Source organism: Elgaria multicarinata, chromosome 11, assembly GCF_023053635.1.
Source record: "Elgaria multicarinata webbii isolate HBS135686 ecotype San Diego chromosome 11, rElgMul1.1.pri, whole genome shotgun sequence".
Lineage (NCBI taxonomy): Eukaryota > Metazoa > Chordata > Lepidosauria > Squamata > Anguidae > Elgaria > Elgaria multicarinata.
In genome coordinates this window covers 27,668,798-27,695,674 of record NC_086181.1, presented here as the reverse complement: position 1 = coordinate 27,695,674, position 26,877 = coordinate 27,668,798, and the positions used below count along the sequence as shown (strand labels likewise).

Genomic DNA, 26,877 nt, shown 5'->3' with positions numbered 1-26,877 from the left:
AGATAACCTGGCCCCAAACCGTTTAGGGCTTTAAATGTCAATACCAGCACTTTGAATTGGGCCCGGACCTGGACTGGCAGCCAATGAAGTTGTAAAAGGACTGGCGTAATGTGATCTCGCCGGCCAGTCCCTGTTAATAACCTTGCTGCCCTGTTTTGCACCAGTTGAAGTTTCCGGACCGTTTTCAAAGGCAGCCCCACGTATAACGCATTGCAGTAATCCAAACGAGAGGTTATCAGAGCATGGATAACTGTAGCTAAGCTATCTCTGTCCAGATAAGGGCGCAGCTGGTATATCAGCCTGAGCTGATAAAAGGTGCTCTTTGCCACTGAGTTCACCTGTGCCTCAAGTGACAGTTCTGGATCCAAGAGCACCCCCAAACTACGGACCCGATCCTTTAGGGGGAGTGCAACCCCGTCCAGGACAGGGCAAACATCACCTCGCCGGACAGAAGAACCACCCGCTAACAGTACCTCTGTCTTGTCTGGATTGAGTCTCAGTTTATTAGCCCTCATCCAATTGAACACCCTTCCTTGAGGGATATATCAAATTATACAGCGATGGTCCACACAGAGCTCAATGGATATGCATGGGTTCCTCAACTTGGTGCCCCTTTAGATGTGTTGGGCTACAATTCCCAGCATCCCCATCCAGCTGGATGAGGGTGCTGGGGGTTGTAGTCCAACACACCTGTAGAGGGTTGGGCAACCATGGCTTAAGTCATCTTAAGCAATACAAACAGAAGTCCCTCTTAGTACAAAGAGAAATATGCATTCCACCACCACCTGCTTTGCATTTTAGCCCTTCCCAAAGTTGATCCTCTCCACCAAGGTCATGAGCGCTTCAGTTCCTTGGCTGCAGATAACTTCAGTCCCAAAGCAACTGCCCGGCGAGGGCAAACAGCAAACATCTCCATTGCAATCTGAAGGCCGAAGGCATGCAAGAACAATGCAAACAGAACAAATACCGGAGATACAGAAATCGATGCCCTGTCACCCTGGCTAATCAGCCATGCAGATGTGATACAATAATTCAATACTCAAGGTGATAAGAGCCCATCATGACTATCCTGCTCCCAGGCAAAACAGGATAACTCTTCCCCCCGCCCTCGCCCCCCCCGGCCTTCCCCTGAGCAACGTCTGTTCTATTGCATGCTCATTACTGGGCACTTGCGGATTTTTCGCAGGTCCCTCCCATGACGTCGTCTGCCTCCTGCGCGCCCTCCGCCCCTTCTGGCCTTCCCTGCGCCACAAAAACTCTCAAGAAAGTCCAATATAATTTTAAACCCAGAAGTTGCTGCTCTCACCCGCTCTGTGCAGGAGAAGCAGCGGGATTAGAGCAGCCTACTGAATGGGCCTCATGCTCGTTGTTTACTTCCTGTTTTGAAACAGGAAGTAACTGAGCAACGAAAACAGGAGCTGAGAAGTGACGGTAGGGGAGCATGTTTTCCCACGTGTGATGGAGCCCTGCGTCCCTGCAGGGCTATATCAACCAGTTACATAGGAACATAGAAAGGTGCCTTTTACTGGGTCAGAGCCTTGTTCCATCGAACCTGGGAACTTTCCAGGGCAACCTTCTGTGACCAGGAAGAACAGAGTAATTGAGACATGAGGTAATAGATTGAGATTTTCCAGATGCTGACTCCAGGGTTCCGGCTGGGCGCCTCCTCTCTCCTCAACCCGAGCTTTCCCTTTCCCAGAGCAGTGTCAGGTAATCCCGATGCTGAGGAGGGAGCGCGGGGTTTCTCAGCAGCCATCCGGGTCCTGGAGCCGCCCCCACCTACTTCCTGGTGGAAGGTGACCAATTGCTAGTCTCCTTCCACCAGGCTCCTCCCCCAGGTTGGCCGCGAAGCGACGTTACATGGTGGAAGTGCCATGTTGACATTGCTTCCTTTGAAAAAGTCGGGGTAAATCCCTTACAAATGGGGCGCAGATCCACAGCCATGTAGACAGCCCCCAATATGCATTTCTGCGTGGAAGTTGTAGGCCATGGAGGCTGGTGGCTCCGATGACAATGGAGCAATGGATCCACTGGGTTCCAATCAGAATCAGTCAGAATTCTAAAGGAGCTATCCGAGGTGTGACTGAAGGTTCTGACTGAAACCCAAGGTTTTGACTAAAAGCTGGAGTGGAATCATCATCTCACTGACATTGGAGCCACCAGCCCTCACCATAGGCAGCTCCTGCCTGCAACTTTGTAATTGACCCTCCACCCCCATCCCACGAACAATAATCCTGGTAGTTTCTATTAGTTCTTCTTCTCGCCTTACCATTCTTTTCCCAGAAGGATTTCGGGAGCAATTGGACGGGAAGGTGGGTTTTAAGTAGACATGGACACAGTGCTATTTTGAGCAGCTCAATGTCTGGAGGGACAGGGAGGAATTGGTGAAGGGGCTTAACTCTCTCCACGGCAGCCCCAGAGTGCTCTTATCATAGGTCTGCAGCAAGGTTTCTTCCCTAGGCTAAGGGGAAAGAAGACACTGGGGCCATTGCTAGACGAGGCGTTAGCCCGGTGTGAGGCCCAGTCTCCCTCCTGTGCATCCAGATGACGCACAGGGGATTCCAGGGCCAGGCCGAGCTAACGCCTCCCTTAACCCGGGATAAGCGGATTCAGTTACGGCCCGGCTTTTCCTGAGGCCGGGGCTGCGGAAAGTCTAGCAGGGTCTGTGGCTTTTCCCGGCTGCTCGCTTACTCATGAGTAGCCGGGAGAAGCCACAGACTGGGCACAGCGCTCATAGGAGCGCTGTGCCCATCAGGCCGGGGGGAGTGCAATCACGGGCCGGGGGAAAGACCGGACCTGGCAGGAGAGAGGGGGGGAAGAAGAATGGGAACAGGGCATCAGGGACCGGGGGGGGGGGGGGGAAGAAGGACAGGGGACAAGACATAGCAGACGGGGGGGGGAAAGAAGGAGGGGAGACAAGGCAAGGCGGACAGGGGAGGACGGGCGAGCGAGTGGGCAGGGGGGCATCAGGCATTGTGGGGAGGGAATCGGGCAGGGGGAGCGGGGGACCCTATATTTATTTATTTTTAAACCTACCTTTTCCGGCGGTGCGCTCCTGCGCACATGGCCCTTTAAGATTAAAAAAAAATGGCGGACGCAACGGGGCTTTCCCTTGCCCTGTCGCGTATTACGTCTGGAAAATGTCGACAGCACGCACCAGCTGTAGCGCGCCGTCGCCCTGACTCCTGGCCAGATTATCCGGTAGGTCTAGCAAGGCCCTGGGGGCAGGATCTGCACTACTGCTTTATAACAGTTCATAACAGTATTGACAGCTGTTGGGGCCCAGGACACATTCCAGATCCTGAAATTCTTCTACTCCAAGGGAGGCAGGGTGGTGGGTCCAGCACTGAAGCTTTTTCTTGCAAAAGTGGGGTTGAGATTAGGGATTGAGATTTGAGGGGAGGGGGTAAGGCATAAGACTTTGAAGGAGTTGGAGTTTTGTCAAAATAAATTTCTGAGGTTATTGCTGGCAGGACCTCCAGGAACCCCTGATCCCTTCCTCAAAGCAGAGACAGCTATAGTATCTGTAGAAGCCAGGGCTCAGAAGGCAGCCCCTGTGCATTATGAGACGGTCCTGGATATGCCAGAAGGCCGCCTCCCCAAGCTTTGCTTGAGAGAACAAATGAAGAAGGGTGGCTGGGCTAAATCATGCCAAGAGTTGCAAACTTCCACAAACCTTCTACCAGATATTTTTACCACATTGGGAGCCAAAAACAAATTGAGAGACTGCATATATGGAATAGATCATACTCAGGATTTAAATCTAATCAAAGCTTCAAACTTTTCTCAATGGTACTACCTGTTTAAAACAGATCATGAAAGAGCTCAATACCTACAAACCCTGACTTTTGCTTCTTTGAGAACCTCATTGACAGAACTACGCTTCCAAACCATGCCCACAGCATTCTTGGATGGCAGATATAGGCATGTTCCAAGAAACTTACGGTACTATATCTGTGGTATGGGAGAGGGAGAGGATATCTCTATTTACTGTATTGGCACCTATATAAAAATCCCAGGGGCAGATTTTGGCATCCTTACAGGGGGAAAGTTCCTATGTGAAAATTTGCTGGTTATTGTCAGATTTCAACCCTTATGTTACACACAAAACAGCTTCAAGTTTGCTAAAGCCACCAAACATATTTGCGCAATCACTCCGAATGCTATTGCAGTGGACTGTGCAGGCGATGCACCGATTTGATTTCTGTTATTGCATGGTGTTATTCTGTTATTGCATAGTCTATCAAGCTGTTCTCTTTGTGATGGTTATTAGTCAGATACAGTAAAATGATCTGATCTATACTGTTTTCAAACCCCTTTCAAAGTTGTATATCCTGCCTTGTGTAGATCTGGCCTGGGCAATCTGGGCTGGGGTTAAAGTGACGGTGAGCAGTTAATTCAAGGTGTCCGAATAAAACATATGAATAAGGAATAATAAAACATATGAATAAAAATATGAATAAGGCCTCCAAAAACAGAAGATATGGCTTCCAGACAGGTGTGAATGCTAGAGTAATTCTACTACCCCCTGACCTGACCTGACAGAGGTTGTGGCTCCTTTGCAATGCAGAAGGTCCCAGGTTTGATGAAACATCTTTAGAACTGCTTCTCATCACCACCAGAGACTGTTCCGGGTTCCCCAGAATTCCTTAGACACTTACTGAGGCCTTGGAGTGTGAAAATCAGTAATCTCACATGAGTTTCCTTGAAAGATAGCTTGCCAACCCTGACTGATCTTTCCCTACAACGTGTGGCTGCGGGATGGAGGCATTAGAGGTGTTTCATTCAGAACCAGTTGTAACAGGGCCATCATTCATGTGTCCTCACATTCGAAGCAGAGGTCAGGATTATTATTTATATATATATATATATATATATATATATATATATATATATATATAGCACCATCAGTGTACATGGTGCTGTACAGAGTAAAACAATAAAATAGCAAAACGCTGCCGCATAGGCTTACATTCTAATAGAATCATAATAAAACAATAAGAAGGGGAAGAGAATACACCAAACAGCCACAGGGTAGAGTAAAACTAATGGTATAAAAGTAAGATCAAAATCAAGTTCTAAAAGCTTTAGAAAAAAGAAAAGTTTTTAGCTGAGCCTTAAAAACTGTGATTGAACTTGTAGTTCGCAAATATTCTGGAAGAGCGTTCCAGGCATAAGGGGCAGCGGAAGAAAATGGACGAAGCCGAGCAAGAGAAAGGCAGCATATGGGAGAGGGGGCACTGATACGGCGAAACTTCCCTGAACTCAGCTCTTCTCATCCAGCTGTTGTAACCTAGCCTTCCCCAACCTAGCAGGTGTCTATATCATGCCATGTTGACGTAGGGTGACCATATGAAAAGGAGGACAGGGCTCCTGTATCTTTAACAGTTGTATTGAAAAGGGAATTTCAGTAGGTGTCATTTGTATATATGGAGAACCTGGTGAAATTCCCTCTTCATCACCACAGTTAAAGCTGCAAGTGCCCTGCCCTCTTTTAAATCTGGTCACTCTAGTTTAGCTCCTGCAGCTTTAACTGTTGTGACGAAATGGAAATTTCACCAGGTTCTCCATATATACAAATGACACCTGCTGAAATTCCCTTTTCTATGCAACTGTTAAAGATGCAGGAGCCCTGTCCTCCTTTTCATATGGTCACCCTAGTTGACGTCTCATTTCCTCAAAACCCCGCAGCTTTGCTGCTGTGAAGCGGAAGTGGTAATGTTAGATGGCAGGAGGGAGCGCAGGCTATAAGCCCCAGCAATGGCAGCCAATGGGCTTGTTAAGCCCGCCCCCTGCCCTGATGAGGAAATGTTTACCGATCCACCCACTTGTATAACCTGAACGGAGGCCACCATTGACACACACAAAAATAACATGGTGACTTCAGAGTAAAGAAAAAAGGCACGGTAATTCAACACTTTTAAAAAGTGCAGTTTTGAGGGGAAAGCCCATCATGGTTGTGAGTTGGCGGCTGCATCATTTAAACCACACAGCACCACTGCGCAGCCATGATCAGGTAAATAGGCATATACTGTAGATATGCGCGTGACCCCCCATCCCCATCTCCTCCGGAAGTGTTGGACTACAAGTCTTCAATCCCACTGGCCATCAAGCCACATATTTTGTGTGTGCACCTTTCTCACATGGGCGAAACATGTAATATTACATAGAACAAAACACTCATCTTCAGACCGGCGTTTCAGACAGGCTTGCTCTGTGTGTTGCTCCCGGTTGGCTACGGTTCTCTGTGGCATATGCCCATATTTGGCTTAACAATCATGGACCACCCAGTTGAGGCATGGTTGGGTAAACACCAGTGAGAAATACTCATTTGCTATGGTTATAACTTTTATTGTGTTTAAAGACCTCGAACATATTTATGGGTCAGAGGGGAAGAAAGATGACTTAGCTCCTTCCACATTCCCTCCCTCGAGGTGGGAGGGTTGGAAGACCTGGTTGCTTGAAAAGGCTGCAACTCAGGATTTTCAGAACTCCTTTGTCCCCAGATACTCCCCAGCAATCCAAGTAGGGGTGCCATTGAAAAAGCAGTAGGGGCAATTTCCCCTCCACCAATATTTTCGGCTAGGACTGGTCAGAAAGTAGATTGGGACCTCCTGGTAGATTTCTGGATGATAAAATGTCACTCATTTCCCAGAAGGCAACCTGGTGAGACTGGCAAGAACTCAAGTACAAGGCAGAGATCGGGGCTAAGCTCATAAAATGGCCACCATTCATAAAATGGCAAGGCACTCATTTCCCGGAAGGCAAAATGGGCAAGCTGGTGAGATTAATAGAAAAGCTCCAAAACACAAAACCTCTTGTTTGAACTTAGATAAAGATGGTTTTGGAAGGTAGCACTTCGCTTTGCAGCATGGAAGCCTCCTGGTTAAAAATAATAACTAATTTTAAAAGATCTCAAGAATAAAAATCAGGAGTGGCAGGGAGCCAAGAAAGGTGACGGGCATCATGATGGAGACCCCAGCTCTGTGCATGCACATATCAGTACACACATAAAGCTCCTTTAGGTCCTGGCTATACAAATGGATAGCCAGGGTACTGCTGCACCACATGGGGAGGTTCAGGCTTCAGCAAGAGTTAGGTTCCAAGAGAGCTGGATGTAAGACAAGTAGGACAGAAGTAGATACGTGAGTCACGTTCTGGAACAGCAAGCGAGGACTAGAGGAGGAATGGGCTTAGTCAAAGCCAGACAAGAGACCAGATCCAAGCCAGCCACAGAAGATGAGGAAGGCCTGAAGCAAGCACGTAATCAGAGACCAAAGCACAAATCACAGGATACAAGGCAGCAATCAGGGACTGCTGCTAGTCATCCAAGTTGCTGACTCACACAAGGCTGTTAATTCGGCTGTTAAACTACTGTATTTGAAATGCGAACGCTACATGAGGAACATTTCATTACCTGCCACAGAATCTCTAGGTGGCACAGCAGTGTAGCGCAAACAGCCAAGAGGAAATTGTGCTTTCTTTCACATTCACAGTTCAATGCCACATTTTCCCTGCTCCAAAAAAAAAAAAAAAAAAAAAACTCCTGGAAAGGGCTGGTTAGACACAGAAGTGAAACTGGGTCATGACTTCATCTAAAGAACCATGAGTAGGGAATGAGGAGTGTCCCTGCCCAATCTCTGCAATCAGGGGGACTCTTCTGAAGGTGCTACATGCTCCTGAGGTATTTCAAGCGTAGAGCTTGCCTTGCAATGGAGTAGTTTGTGTTGCAGCTACTGCCCTCTGCAATACTTGAGAACTGGAATTGGATTCCAGGGCGGAACCCCGGCCTGTTAAAGATTCAACTATTACCTGAAAAAGCTCCCTTTGTGCCTTCATTTCTCAACTGAAAGTCAGTCTCGTAAAATAAGTCGTTAAAAATTCCAAAGCTCTTTAAAAAAAAAACACTACTCCTTTTGCATAATACTTGAACCTGGTTGGCTGAATGAAGTCTGGTTGCTGGTGACTTTGATGGCGTTCCCTATAAAGTGGTTCAGGTTGTGCAACTTTTTTTTTTTTAAACGACCTCCGGCTACAGATTCTCCTAAAGGAATGACAACTTCTATTGACACAAATGCTAGGTCTCTGTGCACATGCAGATGGACCAAAGACAACACTGGTTTTGGGGGCGTTTTTTTTACTTCTTCAAGAGAGTAGGGCTCCTGTAGCTTTAACTGGTATGATGAAGAGGGAATTTCATCAAGTGCTGCATGCATACAAATGACACCTGCTGAAATCCCCTTTTCACAATATAACTGTTAAAAATACAGGGGACCCATCCTCCTTTTCAAATGGTCACCGTTAGGGCGACCATATTTTGGAAACCAAAAAGGAGGACAACATGGCTGCCCCAAGGGGGCGTGCCCACCCAAACATGGCCTTGGTTACATGTCTGATTTCACAACACACAATTAAAACAAACCTGTTCTACATAACAACTTAATGCTAAAATCACTGGAATAAAGAACAAGTGAGACATTCAATGTATCTGAAATTAACTTCACTCATTTCTACTTTTGTAGCTTTTGCTATACTTTGAAGCTTTTGCTATACTCTGTGTGATACAGTCTCCCCTTCCCTCAAATATCTTTTCTGACTGCAAGTCCTTCACTGGATGACCATAATCTAACCTTTCCTAACATTTAACACTCTTTCCCCATCACCTTTCTCATATCCATAGTCACACATTCAGCATACTGTTACCACTGAACAAATGAAGCAGTTGACAAGTACAGAAAAATCTAGTACAACAAAGCAAACAAGCATTCAGAAAGAGAATAAACTGTTATTACCCTGCAAATGTTAGCCATGGAACAAAATGGACTAAAGGCCAGCACCTCTTAACTTGTTTCAGCTTCAACCAGATATAACAGTCAAAAACAACCAGGAAAAACACCGCTGGCCATGGAAGTTAAAGAACTTTGGCAAGAGGAAAAAATTGCAATTATACCGTTAGTCACATCAGTCACCAGCATCACTCCATTTTTATTTTATTTTTTAGAGAAAACCTACATGCACGCCAACATCCAGAAAGCAGTCATACTTGAAACATGTTCAATAGTCAAGAAATTTCTGAATCAGTAAAAGACAGCAAGACTTGGCAAAGCCCATCATGTTCATCTAGAAAAACCACCATGAGCAAGAAAAGAGAGATAGATGATGATGATAATGGCTACTCTGTAATTTTAAAAAAAGATTTTAAAGAAGGATGAACAATTATCAGCCATTGTTACAAAATATATGTCATGCCAATTATAGCAAACAAATTTGAGAGGAAGGTCTATAGGTCAAAATGCATTATTTAATAGGAATATCCAAATCTCCCCAAATCTTGTTGAGTTATGGCTTTAGAAGCTGTTTAGTTATTGCACAGACTGGGTTTCTGGCACATAACCTTTTGTGTTAAGTCTCTGTCTGGGCCCTACAGAGACTAGCAGAGATTACAGCGGTTCTCAGCCAAGTCAGCAAAGACGTGAATTAAGACAGAGATTTATGTAGGTTAAAACAAACCTTTTTACTGGCAAATAAATATATAATTTAGTTATGGCAGTACAGATACAAATACTTACAAACGGTCAGTCAATACAGCTCACATGAGGGACATGGAAGTTATACAGGAACTTGAAAATACATTTACTTTTATAGACAACCTGTACAATGATGCAACTCCTTGCAACCCTTAATTGAAGACAATCAGTTAGACAATTATTCAATTATGACACTCAATGGTGTAGAGTTGACCTTTAAGTTTCTGCTGAGTCTTCTGTTCCTCCAGATCCTTAGCAATTAACAAATCAATGGAAAACATAACCAGGATCCATTCCAGGATTCAACAAATCTCCCCCCCCCCAACTCACACACAGAGAACTACAGCCCTCCCCCACCACATACTGCAAACAAGCACATGCATTCATTCAAACACCCCATGCACCCCATTCACACAAGAATACACACACACCACACCTTAGTCTTACCTGCTGCTGCTGCTTCTCTTGCTGCTGCTGCTGCTGCTGCTTCTGCTTCTGCTTCTGCTTCTGCTTCTGCTTCTCCTTCTCCTTCTCCTCCTCCTCCTCCTCCTCCTCCTCCTCGGCTAGAACGCAGGTGGAGGAAAACTTGTGCTGGGTCTGATCGAACATGGGTTAGAGCTCACTATCGAGCCTACTCTGTGGCGGTGAGGGTGGCAAAGAGGCAGTTCTTTTCCACCAGCATTGCGTCTTCTCAGTGTCGTCCGGCGGAGCTTTTCCGAGTGGTTCGTGGCCTGCTACACTCTGGGCCAGGGCGTGTGATAGTTGAACCCTCGGTAGCATGCTGTGATGAGTTTGCACGGCACTTTGAAGATAAAGTCTCTCAGATTCGTCATGAATTGGACACCACACTTAATGCAGCTCCACTAGTAGAGGCGTTCAGAGCACTGTCCGGCTCAGTTTTATTGGATGAGTTTCAGTTATTGAGGCCCGAGGATGTGGACAAGGTGCTTGGCCAAGTCCAGTCGACCACCTGTGTGCTTGCCCCTTGCCCCTCGTGGCTCATTACATCAAATAAGGAGGGGATCACCAGCTGGGTCCAGGATGGGTCCAATGCAATCCTATGGGCGAAAACCACCGTTTGAGCCGCGCTGTCCGTTTGTTTACCCGATTTTTAAAAAATTCTAGCACGCGACCCGCACGACACAGAGAGGTGAGAGTAGTCTCAAAATGACCCCCATCCACGACTCTCTGTGCACAAGAATTTCCAGAACGATAGCTTCAAAATCAACCCAGTTATCCCCGATTGTTTTCCGCAATGCAATCCTATGGGCGAAATGTTTCAAGATGGTGATCGGAGCGCTCCGCCTGAACTAGGAGCTCCGAAAAATGGCCGCTTCTCTTCGCCTTGCTTCTAGGGGTCCGCGGTCCGCTTCTACTCTGCCTCTGGGTAAGGCGGAGCAGGCCAATCCGCTACTGCTTCTCCGCTCCTAATCGGAGCGGAGCACATGCCTAGTTTTTAAACACTTGGCAAACAGTTCCAGATGTGTTCGAGGCTTTGGTTGCAAAAGCAGCTCTCTGGAAATTTCCTGTCTCTTTGTTAATTGGAGCCTTTTTTAGGAGAGTTGTTTTCAAAAAGAAAAAGTCTTCGTAAGTTTGATGTTCCCTCTTTCGAATCAAGTTTTTGTTTATTCCCCTGCAAGGAGTATTGTTGAACCTTTGAAATGAATTCATTTGTCCGGCAGTTGGTTGGTTTCTGTTGTTTTCACATCTCTTTGGGTGACACAGTTATGGGTTTCAGAGGAGGGAGCATTGAACATATTGCTTTCCCCCAATTTGGCTTCAGTTAATTATGAATAACGGCTGATTTAGCCTTTGGAAAACCCACATTTGCTTAAAAGATGGGAGAGAAATTTGTTCAATTCACATTCTAATGCAAACTTAACTAATTTCCCACTTTTGAATCAGTATGTTCAAAAACCCAGTTATCCTTCGTGGGGTGGGGGAATGCATTATATTATAAAATTGCTCTCCAAAATGTGAATATTAGGCAAAATGGCATGCAAAAAAAAAGAGCATGCTTTAGGAGAAACGTGCAGAAAAATCCTTGTGGATTCTCAGCGTTTGGGAAAAGCCAAGCTTAAGATTGGGGGGGGGGATGAGAAACTGTGAGGAACAGAAATGGACAAATTTGTACATCCTTCCCTTTGCTCAGTCAGAACTCGAAAGGATGTATCCAAGGTGCTTCACACCTCGGACAGCTCATTTAGAGTCCTGGCTGGTTCTGACGGAGATCACCTCACAATGTGTGAGGGAGATGAGACCTCTCTCTGCCCCATTTCAGGCTCAGCTGGCCACAGAGATGGTGCCCCAATAGGGGAGAAAATACCACAGGGGTGCAACTCCTGGGATGCCCAGGCCCTCTGAGCCACCTCTTGTAGGACTGGAGGAAGGTTTGGAGCCTGGGAAGGCAGCCGTTGCTGGAAGAGGCAGTCTGTCATGGAGGAGTCCTCAGAGGCTGATGCTCCAGAGAAGGCAGGGAGGAAGCTGTGGTGATCCAGCAATTCCAAATCCTCTGCAAAAAGTGCAACAATGATTTTTGATTATATCAATGGAAGTTCCATTCTCCTCTGCACAAGTCAGACTTCACTTTAGAAACTGTGTCCAGATTTGGCACCACACTTGAAGAAGGCTTGAGATAAATTGGAATGAGCTCAGAGAAGGACGACAAAGAGGATCAGGGACTGGAACCTGTCCTACAAGGAAAGATGGAAAGAACAGGTAATATTTAGCCTCCCAAAGGTGGTTATGATGGCACTTTCCAAATATCTAAGGGGTTGTCCTGCAGAAGAGGGCTGCAACTTGTCCTTTTCTCATCCAAGACAAGAAATAACAGGCTTAACTTAGAAGAAGGTAGACTTTGGCTGAACCTCAGGAAAACATCCTTAATGGTCACAGCCATAGGACAATGGAACGAGATGCCTATAGAGGTGCTGGGCTCTTCGTCACTGAAAGTATTCAAGCAGAGACTGGGCATCCATCTGTCACTGATGCTTGAAACTGCATTCCTGCGTTAAGCAGGGCGTTGGCCTCAACGGCTCCTTCCTGGTCTACGATGCTACGATTCCAGATTCTATCATCGAGGCATGGAAGAATTTTACTCGCAAGAGAATGGCCATGGATGGGTCTGGCGGTGTCAGAAGGGATGGTCGTTATGCGTAGCTTTCGTGGGCACCGTAGACCTGCCCCAGTTCCCAAAATCCACTGGAGGGTGGCATCAGTGGCACGCAGACTCCCATGTTGCCATGACAGGAGAAGAAACAGAATGACCTCCTCCAACACAAACAGTTGTTGGTCTATCCTTTTAGTTTTTTATTGGATATTTTATTGATTTTCTTGTTTTAATAATTTCATGTGAACTGCTTTGTGAGGTCAGTCTGTAAAGCAATGAATAAACACCCTTCATAACTCAATATCCAGTTGCTCATTGCATGAATGATGTCATGGCTAGTTTTGCCCTTAGATTGAGAGTTTCTGGAAGGCCCTTGCAGCTGCAATAAGTCTAATCACAGGGTTTTCTCTCCAATGTAATCCCACTTTCCCTACCTACAATCATAGAATCATAGAATAGCAGAGTTGGAAGGGGCCTACAAGGCCATCGAGTCCAACCCCCTGCTCAATGCAGGAATCCACCCTAAAGCATCCCTGACAGATGGTTGTCCAGCTGCCTCTTGAATGCCTCTAGTGTGGGAGAGCCCACAACCTCCCTAGGTAGCTGATTCCACTGTCTCACTGCTCTAACAGTCAGGAAGTTTTTCCTGATGTCCAGCCGGAATCTGGCTTCCTTTAACTTGAGCCCGTTATTCCGTGTCCTGCACTCTGGGAGAATCGAGAAGAGATCCTGGCCCTCCTCTGTGTGACAACCTTTTAAGTATTTGAAGAGTGCTATCATGTCTCCCCTCAATCTTCTCTTCTCCAGGCTAAACTAGGTTCTCACCTTTCCATGGGTATCAGGTGAGGCTGTGGCATTCTGCACCAGCAGCAAATTTTGTAAAGCCAAAGTCATGGTTTCTGGTTCATTACACTCTGATCGCCCACCCCACCTTGTCCTCCTTCGCAATATTGCTAGACATAGTTTTTTTTCCCCCCTAGGATCTGTGCTTAAGAGAACAAAGATAAAAGTTTACAGAGTATTCTAGATCCACCTTCCCCAACCTGGAGACCTACATGTGTGTTAAACTACAACTACCATCATCCCCAACCAGCATGGCTTTGGGGGTTACTGCAATGTATTAAGGCCTACAAAGTGTCTGACACCCCCTCTGTTTGGAATTCTTGGCTAATGAGGAGGTTTTTCAACCCTCTGGTAGATTGCCAAGGATGGCTGGTAGGACTAATTCAGCTTAACGTGTTGTGTTGACCTGATCTACCTCTTCCATCCCAAAACTCTATAAGTATGAGATTAAAATCAAATCCAAACTTTTTACTTATTTTTTTTTTTAAAAAAAACCCAACATCAATAAATGCAGATAAAATACCAAGTGAAACCACTCGATCCCACTGGAAAATAGAAAGATAATTAAGCCTGCTGTTGACAATTTTCTAGGGAAGAAAGTTACTGATCTCAAGAGATGGCTTTGGCAGTTGTTTTTCATCATCCGAGAAAAATGGCTCAGGAATGAACTGAATATACATTTCCAAGTATATTCATGTTTCAGGCATTAATTATCATCAATATGGAAAGGCAAGAGTTTCCAATTACAATGCAAATACACACCAAAAGTGTTCTCTGCTTATTCTGATCTGCAAAGTGAAGTTCTCCTTAACTTTGCAACTCAAATTTTAAGTCGCATAAAATGACATTCCCTCCCCCTCCCCCGCAAGCATCTTAAATCAGAACAGCCCTGAACCTTCTGACAGTTATTGCTGTAAATATGGTTAAGTAAGCTTTGTAATATTCTGGAGCTCCCCTATCTCCCTCTTAGTGTAAATGCTTTGGGGAGGGGGACCCTTTTGGAACACTTTTTCAAGGTTTGCTTTTCTAGCTAATGGGATACGGCAAAATGATAAATGTACTTCACTACCGTCGAAGTGGCAGGAACTGGCGAAAAAGAAGCGCCGGGTGAAAACTGGAACCGTGGTCTGTGTTTGATAGCGGTTGTTGTGAATGATCGCAGAAGGAAAGCGGGTGGGAAGAGGTGTGGTAGAAGAAGCAAGTCCTATGGGATGGCCTGCGCAATCACTGGACGGAGCCTTTGACTTGGCAGTCTGTTTATTCAACACGTATATGGTGCAGGCAGCCATGGGGGAGCCCCATACCAGCATAGCCCCTTGAACTGAACCTGGTAAGCCAGCCACCAGTTCAACACAGTGAAAATTGGGGTGACACGGTCAAAACGGCTAGCTCCCAGCAGCAACCTACATTAGGGTGACCATTTGAAAAGGAGGACAGGGCTCCTGTATCTTTAACAGTTGCATAGAAAAGGAAATTTCAGCAGGTGTCATTTGTATATATGGAGAACCTGGTGAAATTCCCTCTTCATTACAACAGTTAAAGCTGCAGGAGCTATACTGTGACCAGATTTAAAAGAGGGCAGGGCACCTGCAGCTTTAACTGTTGTGATGAAGAGGGAATTTCCCCAGGTTCTCCATACATACAAATGACACCTGCTGAAATTTCCTTTTCTATGCAACTGTTAAAGATACAGGAGCCCTGTCCTCCTTTTCAAATGGTCACCCTAGCAGAAGGAAATTCCACATTTGTGAACCCACCGCTAAGAATGCCTGTCCCTCGTACCCACCACTCTAATCTATTCAGAAATTAGCCTCATTAAATTCAATGGGGCTTAATCTTAGGTAATGGGATTGGAGCTTTAAAAGTGATTTTGAGAAGCAAGCAAGGCAAAGCCAGACAGGTGGGTAGTTGTTCTGGAGGCAAGCTACAGCAAAGAGCAAGGTTGTCCCATACACTGTATTTTCTTGGATTGAAAACATGTGGGTTATATTTGCAGGTGTCATTTGTATGCTACATCACTGTCACTATGATGCTACATCACCATTGCTAGTTTTTTCAAGTCAATCCAAAGTTTATTGTACTAGCCAGAGGCCATGACAAATACATCAAAAGGAAGTATCCATCCATATATACAGTAATACAAATACCTTGAAAGTACACAGATAACTTGAAATTTACCATAACTAAAATTCGGCTTTCACTCAGCAGTCTGAATCTCCATGGCAGTTTATGGCAATTTTGTCTAGTTCTCTGTTCCTTGTCTTTTTTGCTGCCAGTGCAAACGAAGTCACTTTATGTGTCACATCACTGTTGGTATCACTCAAAAGAAAAAGAACTGTTTCTGCAAGAATGGCTTGTTAGTGATGATCATAGCCCTTAAGTTTCATAGTCCCTCTGACTATGAAAAAATGCTTATGGTTTTGAGACACACCTCCTCTTAGAACCAGTCTGCGGATGAAACTCCAGGCCAGTGTTTCCAGCAAAACATTGACGTCAATGGCCTCCAGAGCAATGGGTTTGCAGGATGGAGCTTACAAGAGATGGTAGCAGCTGTGTTGTTCTTTGAGATGTACCCAAATGTCAATTCAGTGAAGCACTGAAAATGAGAAAACAGACTATTCTGCAGCCAAACCTACTAGCCCAAGCTAGTTCGGGTAAAATGTAATTAATTATATGGAATATGATCCTATTGATTGGTGCAGTTATATCTGGTCTCAGTGTGTCCTGTTTTCTTTTCTACGGCTTGTTCTACAAAAAGGGGCATAAATACCATCCTTTCCTTGGAAACAAAAATATATTTGACTTGTAGATGTGGTATTTCATTTTATGTTCTGAGATTAAAGTGGCACGCAAGGCTTGAGAAAAAGGAGATTTTGAGATGTGAGAATTAAAAGCTTTCACTGCGATGAGCAGGCTAGTAGATTAAATGAAAGCTGTTTTCCTAGAATAAGCAGAAAACGTTACAAGAGACCAAGCTGATTTATTTTCACTCCAAACTTAAAAGTATTTACATAATTTCTCTCTAATTGAGAAGAGGGTATGAAGTTATGTTACATTGTTCCGTTACTTGGCTTCATAATAATATCTAAAAACTTTCCCCAAATGTAGTCCTTCCTCAGTAACCCATTTGAGCCAACCTTCCTGGTGACTTGGCTTACATTTCTGAAGGCTGTTGTTAGAGTCCTGCTTGGCCTTTTGGCTGATAGACATACTCCAGCCCACACTCTATTAATAATAATAATAATTTCCTGCCATTTTTCCTCTTACAAGAAGCTCGAGGTGGCTCACATGGGCTTCCATCTCTTCATTTTATCCTTAGGCTAAGAGTCGGTGACTGCCCCAGAATCACCCAGCGAACTTCATAGCCTAGTGGGGTCTAGAACTCAGAACGCCCAAGTCCCAAACCAACACTCTAACCACTACACCACATAGCACATAGTTAAACTATAGGATTCAATACCACAAGACATAGAGATAGCTACCAATTCGGATGGCTTTAAAAGGGGTAGGCAAAAGTCCTGGAGGAGAAGGCTATCAATGAGTACTAGTCCTGATGGCCATCTGCTACCTCCAGTATCAGAGGCAGTATGCCTATGTACACCAGTAGTTGGGGAACATGGGTGGGAGGATGCTGTGGCACTCACATCCTGTTTGTGGATTTCCCAAGGACAGCTGTTTGGCCACTGTGAGAACAGAATGCTGGACTAGATAGACCCTTGGTTTGAGCCCGTGTGGCTCTTCTTATGTTCTTATGGCTCACTTCAACATTTCATACATGAACATGGGGACACAGTTGAAAGCTCTTTTCTGCTTGCTTTATATTGTACTCCTTAATTTGGGAATAAGTTGACATACATTGACAACTGAAGCAGATATATTAGTAAACTGGCCACAAGAGTATATTTTATTTTAAAAAAAAAGAACAGAAAAAAGAAGGAAATACTGTTCTCGCCCAGTTGCCACATAAGTCCCATGGCAGCTCTGACTTAAGGAAGGAAGGAAATGGGTGAGTTGGGGGCAGGCCAGTGGGTGGGACAAATCAGAGGCCATGGATCTGTTGGGTCCAATGGCGTCTCAGCCCCTGCCTCCGCTCCTGGCAGAGTGAGCAAGTTAGAAAGACTCAGAGGCCTGGCTAACAAAAAAATGCTTAAACGAAGGAGCAAAAATAGCCTCCATTGCCTCTTTTGCCCTGCTAGCAAGAGCCCAGCAGGGCTTTGGGTGGACGGAGAGATTCAATGTTCGGAACCCTCCATTATTTTGGCTCTCTAAGAATATTTAATAGAGAGGTCTGCCTTCATTTCAGAACAAATGAAAAATAGAACTGAATAGAGCCCATTCAGTTCCTTATTTTCACTCATTACAAAATAAATAGCAAGAGTAAAGAAGGGGTTTAATTTCTGATACCACATTCATACCCATTTGGTGTAAATATAGTCATGTTATTGGCAGGACTAGGCGTGGAATTGTCGGCCTGATAGGAAGAGCAAAATCATCTATTCCAGCATTGTTCTGGTGTAGAAACAGGATCCTTTGTCCTCAAAGACCTCTATCAAACATGTGCAGTATATGAGCCATGACTGTTGCTCACAGTGCCGTATCCAGGTTTTTAACCCATTCAGAAGACACCTTAAACCACGGCTTAAACCATGGTGGTTAAGCTAGAATGCCAGGTCATGTTCAGAAGACACCTTAAACCAAGGGTTTAACCATGGTGACTAAGGCCTTAGCTAGACCGGGCGAAACCCCAGGGAGAACCCCAGGATCGTCCCTGTGCATCCACATGATGCACAGGGGATCCCAGGATCAGGGAGGGATGATCCCTCCTTTGCCCCGGGATCTCACCCTCCCCTTTGGGCCTGCTTTTTCCGTGGTCCCAGGCTGAGCCCAAGACAGCGGAACGTGTGGCCCGTTGCCGTGGTTTGACCCAGCTCTGCGCGATTCCTCGAGAGGAGCCAGGAGTACTGCGCCCATCAAGGGTAGGGTGGGGGGAGTGGGGAAATTAAGTTATTTAAAAAAACAAAAACAAAAAACCTACCTTTAGCGCATGAGCATTCGCCGGCTCCATCTTCTTTAAAAATTTAAAATGGCGGGCGCGACGCCACTCTTCCTGAGGTCATCGCGCCTCATGTGTAAACGAAGGAGGGATCTCGCATTAATCACAACACGAGATCTTCCCTCCATCGTGGTCTATGATGTAAGTCTAGCTAAGGCCTAAGGCCAAAAGGCTTATTTGCTGTGGTTAAAACCATGGTTTAAGGTGTCTTCTGAACACAACCTAGCTTTCTGGCTTAACCACCGTGGTTAAAGCTGTGGTTTAAGGAGTCTTCTGAACAGGGCTGGAGAGTACTTGAGCAAGACACCCTCCAGGGCCCCCTCCCTCACCGAATCTACCTTCTCACTGCCATAGTCACCTGCTGCTCTTGCTGCTGCTCCTCTTTCTCACCATTGCTGCCATTTGCTTGCTTGGCAGGCAGAGAGCCAGTGAGCGAGGAGGCTCTTTCTCACCACCAGAGTGAGAGGCAGGTGAACATGCAGGCTGCAGTGAAGAAGAGCAGGAGCAAGACCAAGGGGGCCCTTGCCAGTGGGCCTCTACTGCAGCGTGGGCCCTTGAACGGTGCCCAACCCTGCCTACCCTTGGCACCAGCCCTGGTTGTTCCAATATTAAGTTTTGTATTACCATTGGGGATCATTTTCTTAGTTCATAATATCAGTGACATCATTCCAATCAAACGGTACAGCTCTGAGTTTGTTCTAACATATCCAAATCTGAGTCATTTGACTTCTTCACTGTATATTTAACAATGGCATAAAATAAACCAGACAATAGCTTGTGATGATTTAATGACTTTCATGTACCAGCCATTTCTATAAAACTTTAATGGGTGAATAGAAAGCAGAAGAGTTTAATGTATTCTGGAGAATGCAAACAACTCTGTAAACTGTTTTGTTGTTGGTGATGCTGTACATGGACAACCAGCAGTAAATACAAAGTTTATTAAAAACAATACATTATTTGGAGTTTATGAAAATAGAAGACTCAGGAGTCTTATCACTATTTTATTGTCTAACTGTTCTTAAAAGTTTGTTGTAAAGTGAAGCGGCAGAAGGTCAATGTGATTAAATCCTATCAATTGTCTTTGGTCATGGCTAGACGAGCGGGTTGGATCATTGCCCTCTGCGTTCCCCTGCTTTCCCAATCCATCCAGGGCTACTCCCACTTGGATAACCCGAACCGAAGCCACCACTAACACATGAAGAAACAACATGGTGACCTTGGGACAAAGGGAAAAGTGGTGGTAAGTGGACACTTACAAAAAGCACAGTTCCGGGGAGGGAGAAGCCCAATGAGGCTGCAAGTTGGCAGCTGCGTCATATAAACAACGCAGCCACTGCGCAGCCACAATGGGGTAAATAGGTCATATAGACACACACACACACCCAGGCCCTTTCTACACCATACCAGCATAGAGGGGGGGAGGGGGGAGGATCTCACGATATCCTGATCACAAGATCCTCCCCTTAGTCCACATGTGGGCACGACATCCCATGAGGAAGGAAGGTGTCACGCCCACCATTTTTTAAAAATTATTTTTTTAAAGGAGATGAACGCAAGTGTGCTCCAACTAAGTATAAGGGTTTTAAAAAAGCCCCGACCCCGCTCCCCCCACCTCTGAATCCTCCCAGCCTGGTTCCTTCCCTGTGCTGATCCCTGCTGCTCACAGGGAGGAGGGAAGAAACCGGGACAGGCAGGCACACCTCCCGTGGTCTCGGGACAATCTGAGAATTGAGTTTTCCCAGGGAGTACTTATCCCTGGGAAAACCCGTTCTTGTCTCTCCTTCATCACAGGAGTCTCTGTGCATCATTTGAACTCACAGGGACTCGGCCGTGACCAGTCCGGATTTACAAGCTGGTGTAGAAACAGCCCCAGAAAGCTTCCAGATCTACACCAAGCAGGATATAGCACTCTGAAATGGGTATGAAAGTGGTATATGGTACGTGTCAATGGGCCCCAACAGTTGTCAGTGCACTTCAATACCACTATAAAGCAGTAGTGTGGCTCCTGCTTCTTATATACCGCTTTCATAGTGCAATATCCTGCTTCGTGAAGATCTGGCCCACATTTGCACTAGAACTGTGAACTTATTTTGGATTCTGTGTGCTGAACCCAAGGCTGATTGGATCGTTCCTTGTGATGCTCATGAACTGATTCTTGTCAGGGATGTTGTGATCTGTTAACTGTGGAACTTTATTGGGACTATAAAGGCTTATAGCTAATTACTGGAATTACTGCAATAAAAGGTTTTACTGTGACTTGTGACTTGGCTCTGGGAAGTCAAGTTCTGACAACAGGAATTTCCCAGCAAAGTCTACATATGAATTCTAGTCTAGTCTAGACGAATAAAATTTCTCAAGGGGCTGTTAGTACAACAGGAATTAGCTGAATCTCTGAGTGTAACTCTAAGGGCACTTCTTCAGATTTTCAGGAAGTCAGGCCCGAGGGGACGTACCCGAGTACTCACATAAGGCATTCCGTTCTTAATAGTTTTTAATAAATACCATTATATATATATGTATTTATTACACTTTGATTCCACCCTTCCTCCGAGGAGGGCAGGGTGGCAGTGTACATGGTGTTCCCCCTCCTCATTTTATCCTCACAGCCATCCTGGGAGGTAGGTTAGACTGAGATATGCTGCCCCAAGGTCACCCAGTGGGCATCATGGCTGAGTGCGGATTTGAACCCAGATCTCCCTGGTCCTAGCCCATCACTCTAATCACTATACAACACTGATGGAATTGGGGATCAGGCAAGCAGCCAGCCAGCCAGTCTGTAATGCACTATTATTAGGTTACCTCTTGAGTTCCTTAGGTTCATTCCCCTAGGGTGACCATATGAAAAGGAGGACAAGGCTCCTGTATCTTTAACAGTTGCATAGAAAAGGGAATTTCTGCAGGTGTCATTTGCATATATGGAGAACTTGGTGAAATTCCCTCTTCATCACCACAGATAATTCTATGTAGGTAGGGTGACCATAAGAAAAGGAGGAGAGGGCTCCTGTATCTTTAACAGTTGTATTGAAAAGGGAATTTCAGCAGGTATCATTTGCATGGAGAACCTGGTGAGATTTCCTCTTCATCACAACAGTTACAGCTGCAGGTGCCCTGCCCTCTTTTAAATCTGGTCACTCTAGTATAGCTCCTGCAGCTTTAACTGTTGTGATGAAGAGGGAATTTCACCAGGTTTTCCATATATACAAATGACACCTGCTGAAATTCCCTTTTCTATGCAACTGTTAAAGATACAGGAGCCCTGTCCACCTTTTCATATGGTCGCCCTACCAACTTGGATGCCCCGAGATAAACACAAACCGTGGGGAAGAACCTCAGGCAATTCTATTTGCCCCAGCTGTGGGGGGAGGCAATTTGGTGTGCAGAAACTGCATGGGTTGGGGAAATAACCTTTTCCTCAGCCACAATGGAGGTTTCCATACAAGGCTTTTAGTTTGCACCCACACTGCCTCGTTCATGGAATTTTACATTTTTGTCATTCTCCCATATTTTCCTACCATTTCTTCCATCTTTTTTCTGAGCAGAAACCTCACCCCCACCCTGAAAGAGCTTTTCTACACAAGGCATTTATCATGGTCCCATCATTCCCTGCTCACGGTTCTTTAGACATTACATCACATTACATCATAAGTAGCTTCCTACTTGAAGTGTTCCTTTGCCACGCCTAAGGTTAGTGTCGACCCAGTCCCTGCCGCCGCTGCTGCTGAAGAGAGAAAGGACAGAGTATTTCAGAAGTTGGTCGAGGAGGCGGCAGGTGTCACCGCAAAGCAAGCGCCATCCAAAGGCCCAGTGGCGAGGAGTCCCTGGCCGCCTTCACCGCTGCTGTTTCTAAATAAGCAAAAAGGTAATTCTGTATGTTTTACGTTCTCTGAAACAGGGGTGCAGAACTTCTTTCACCTTGAGGACCAAATTCGATTATGGAGAAATGGGGGGGGGTTGCATTCCACTGGTGGTTGGGGTCAGAGGGAAAGGGGGTGGGGCCAAAAAGACCAGCATATTTTAACATGTTTTTATTTTTACTGTAGTTTTAATTCTATTTGAACATTTGTAATTTATAGTTATATGTTTTAATGGTACATGTTTTAATCTTATAAACTGCCTTGAGTCCCAGTACTGGGGAAAAGGCGGGATATAAATATAATAATAATAATAATAATAATAATAATAATAATAATAATAATAATAATGATCCGGATGATTTTTCCAATAGATTTTCACTGTGATTTATAAACACCTATAACTTTTTTATTTTTAAAGATAGAAACATGAAACTTGGGGAACTTAGAGATGGCACCGTGTATGTTTCAGACATCTCTGTGTATCGGTTTGCTCGCTATTAATTTTTAAAAATGTGATTTTTCTGGTGATCCAAAGTGCTATAACTATCTCATTTTTTCAAGAGAAACACATGAAACTTTGGGGAACATATAGATGTCCTGGTGTTATCCAACTGTGTAAAATTTCAGACCCATATGTGCATTGCTTCTCCTGCAATAAACTCTTAAAAATATGATTTTTCAAAGGAACAGTTGAAGCAGCCTCTCTTAGCAAAGGGAGAAGGTGTGTATTCAGAACAGAAGATCCATTCAAGTGCAAATCTCCCTTTCAGTGTTCTTCTTTTGTGTTGTAAAAGCTGGGCTACCAGAGCCTGAGGGTGTTCCCATTCAGACTCCAATTATAATTAGCAGTGAAGGAATGCAAGTTAGGGACTAGTAGACCAGTCACCAATCTGGCTCTAACTAAGTAAGCAAAGCACAAATGTAATATTGGACAACTGGGCAAGGTCTGCAGTCACACAGAGATGCAGTCAGCAGCAGCATTCAGTGATGATGAGAACAGCAGTCAGTGAGCCCAAGATTGTCTCGATTTTCAGTCATGCAGCCAAAAAAGCAAACCGACCCAGCAAGGCGGGCACAGTGGTTCCAAAACCATTGACAGTTAGAGATGCTTTCGCATCCTCTAAATCGGATCCTTGTTGGAAGATTACCCCTTTGGGTTTCTCCCTTCAGAATTGATTTTCTGAACTCTAAGCACAGCCAGTCATACAATGATGGGAAAGGATGAGCAAAGTCCTGATGCTACTTTCTCATCTTTCAGAAGAGAAGGAGATGGTGATACTCCTCTTCCTACTTCCAGGGCGCTGCTGCTGCTGCTTCCACCTGCCTCTGCGAATGGGTCACTTTGCCCGGCCTCAAAAAGTGACCCTGCGTCCAGTAGTGGAAGAATCAGGCTCCTCTGCCTGCTGCTGCTGCCCCAGCCAAGAAGGGCACCTGATAAGTTTCACTGCAGGTGAGACAGCCTGCCTAATAGTAGTGCTGGTCCCACCTTGCCCCCTGCCCCGCATAGTCTGAATGCGTCTGCTGCCGTGTTTCATTTTGAATATTATTATATAAGTATTTCTTACATGAAATTGTGTTGTGTGCTGCTTTGCCCTCACAGTAGGTATGCTTGTGTAACTGTAAACAGCCTGCTTTACAGTAACAGGCAGCCTAACAGCACACACCCACACAGCCACCCACACCCACACATACACACACACACACACACACACACAGAGAGGGGGGGGGAGAGGATGATAGAATATTTTTTTATATTTTTTTGTATTTTTAAAGACCAGGATGAAGAATGATTGAACAGAGAGAGAGAGAGAATACATCACACACACACACACACACGGGGTTTTTTATAGGAAAGATGAACAGAAAGAAAAAAATCAACACACACTGACAAAGACAGGGGTTTACAAAGGAAAGGAGTCCTGGCTGAAACAAGGGAGAAGGGAGAGAGGAAGAAAACAAACAAACACTCTACAGGAACAAACTAAAGTTTATATAATATAAAGACCAGAATGAAAGTGTGATATGTGGATGTATATACCTTTAAGAGGCCTGTAGCTGCTAGTCTCCAGGTCCTCATCGAAGGCCTGGGCGGGGCCTCTGTTTCAGCCACTTGGTGGTGTGGGCCTTGCAGCAGGGTTTTGGTGTGTCACTGTTCTAGGAGGTTTTAGTAATAAAGGAATCCAGCAAGGAAAAGACTCTGAAGTTATTGCCTGGTAGTCTAGGGACAAGTGGCAGGCTGAGCAGGTAAGCTCACCCGTATGGTCCCTATGCCTGAGGGATACTACATGGTGTCAGAAGTGGACTATCCCCTTCAGAAATCCACTTGAAGAGGGGTTTTAGTGCCCGCCGCCATATTGGAATAAAATATGGAGCATTTCAAACCTCCTTCTGAGCTAAGCTTTATTGGGAACTTAGGAGAAAATTGGAGGAAATGGGAACAGAGACTACAAGTATACCTTACAGTTACAAAAGCAGAGAAAGAGTCAGAAGACTACAAAATTGCTGTAATGCTGCACTGCATAGGAGAAAAGGCTTTAGAAATTTACAACACCATTCCTAATATCTATGCAGATCCTGAAAGTCAGACACTAGAAGAAGCCCTTGCTGCATTCAAAAATTATTGTGAGTCCAGGAGAAACCCTGTTTTTGAATGGTACCAGTTCTGGCAGCTTCCTTATAATGAGGAAGCAGGCATAGACTGTTTTGTTACAGCCCTTAGAGAAAAATCTCAGCATTGTGAATTTGGGGCCTCCACAGACCTGATGCTTAGAGACAAAATTGTCTTCAGCATCTCAGACAGCAAGCTTAAAGAAAAGCTTCTAGAAGACCCTAAGTTGACTCTAGAGCAAGCTATTACCATCTGTTAGACACACGATTTTGAAATGAAATTGCTTGGACAAAGTGGTGAAAGTTTAAACACTCTGTTTTATTGAGCAAACTTGCAAGTTTGGGTGTCTAGGCAGGTAGGCACTCCCACCAGTTAGTGCATAGTCTTTTTATCCCTTAGCCCGGCCGAAGCAGTCCCTTCCCAGTCTCTCCATTGGTCAGAGGCTAAAGGGGTTACAGCCTATCCCGGTACGCCTTGTAACTCCTCCCTTGTTTACTTGCTTTTTCATTTCATTTGATATTCCACCCACTATTATTTACTTATGTCCATTTTAAGGTTTTATTCTTTCTGGGCACACCTTTCTTTATTCCTCTTCATCACATCCCCCCCCCCCATAAGGTCATGAGTTCAAACAACAGATTTGTTTCTCTTCTCCTATCATAACCTCAAAAACATAAATTCTGACAGTTCACATAGTTATTTAACCTCATAGTCATAAATTCTGAGGGGCTCCAGTAAGTCTAACACACAATTCCATTGCTCTGTTATTTTTGTTATAAAAATATGACCTTCCCTCTGCTAGGTCATATTCCCCTGCCCCTCGCCGTCTTCACCATCCCCAGCTGAAAAGACCAACATTCCTTTTAGCTGACCCATTTCAGAAACTCTCACAAAATGTTTTAATAATGCATTATCTACTATATTTCCCTTATAACATCTATATAATCCATTGGTTATATCTCTTTACAATATACTCATAACTTTGAAAAAGCAACATATTTTTCTATATATAACAATCCCTCCTCTTTATTTATTCTGTGTTGTCTTTTTCACATTTGTATATAAAAGTATACTTTTGACTGGACTACATTTGTAGGAACATTTCTCATTGCTGTGTACACGCTCTCACTGTTAAAGAATGCACACATGAGAGTAAATGTGCACAGAGTTGTTGCTATGGCGTTGTCTTAAGTTGTTGTTGTGTTGTTGTTTTCTTCACTGAACAGCAGAAAGCGTACATTCAGATTTTTTCGTCGCGAGGATTATTATGCCTCGTTATCTCAGGAATATCTCTGATCCGAGTTTACAAAGACAGCCATGCTGATTGACTAGATGTCGTTCCATGGAGGGGGCTCTTCAGCACTCTCCTTCCACTGGACACCTGTCTTTAGTGCTCACATGGGGCTTTCCAGCTTCCTCCTAGCTGCTTATTTTGTCTTTTAACTTCTCGATCAGATCTGGACAATTCTCAGTCTCTAGTACAGATGGGTCATCTGGATCACTTCTATGGCATCCAAAGTTCAGCTTTTCACATGTGCCGCTTGGACCTTGGGCTAACAGTCTGTGTAGGCTTAGAACACAACAGATTATTTCCTCCTTGGTAAAGACAGTCTCATAGCTATAGACTCTCCAAACACTTTGTATATGTGTTGGGACAGTCCAGTACTTGCCAATTGTTCATGTACTCAAACAATCACAGTGGTCAGTCAGGAACAAGAGTCTAAACTCTCTTGCTTCTAGCTTCTGTTGTCTTAGTTTGGCAGCACGCAGCAGACCTGTGGAAAACTGATTTTGCTAAAATTAATTATGCAATATTCTTTGATTTGTTCACCACATGACAACAAATCTGTATCTGTATTAGCTTGCTCACTTGATTTGAG

The 26,877-nt window shown here is 44.8% G+C and overlaps 1 protein-coding gene across 1 annotated transcript in view; it reads right to left on the bottom strand.

Annotated features, from left to right (window-relative positions):
- Positions 1–26,877, bottom strand: part of LOC134406458 (zinc finger protein 436-like) — a 190,107-nt gene that overhangs the window by 22,296 nt on the left and 140,934 nt on the right. The gene's annotated exons all lie outside the window — the stretch shown is intronic.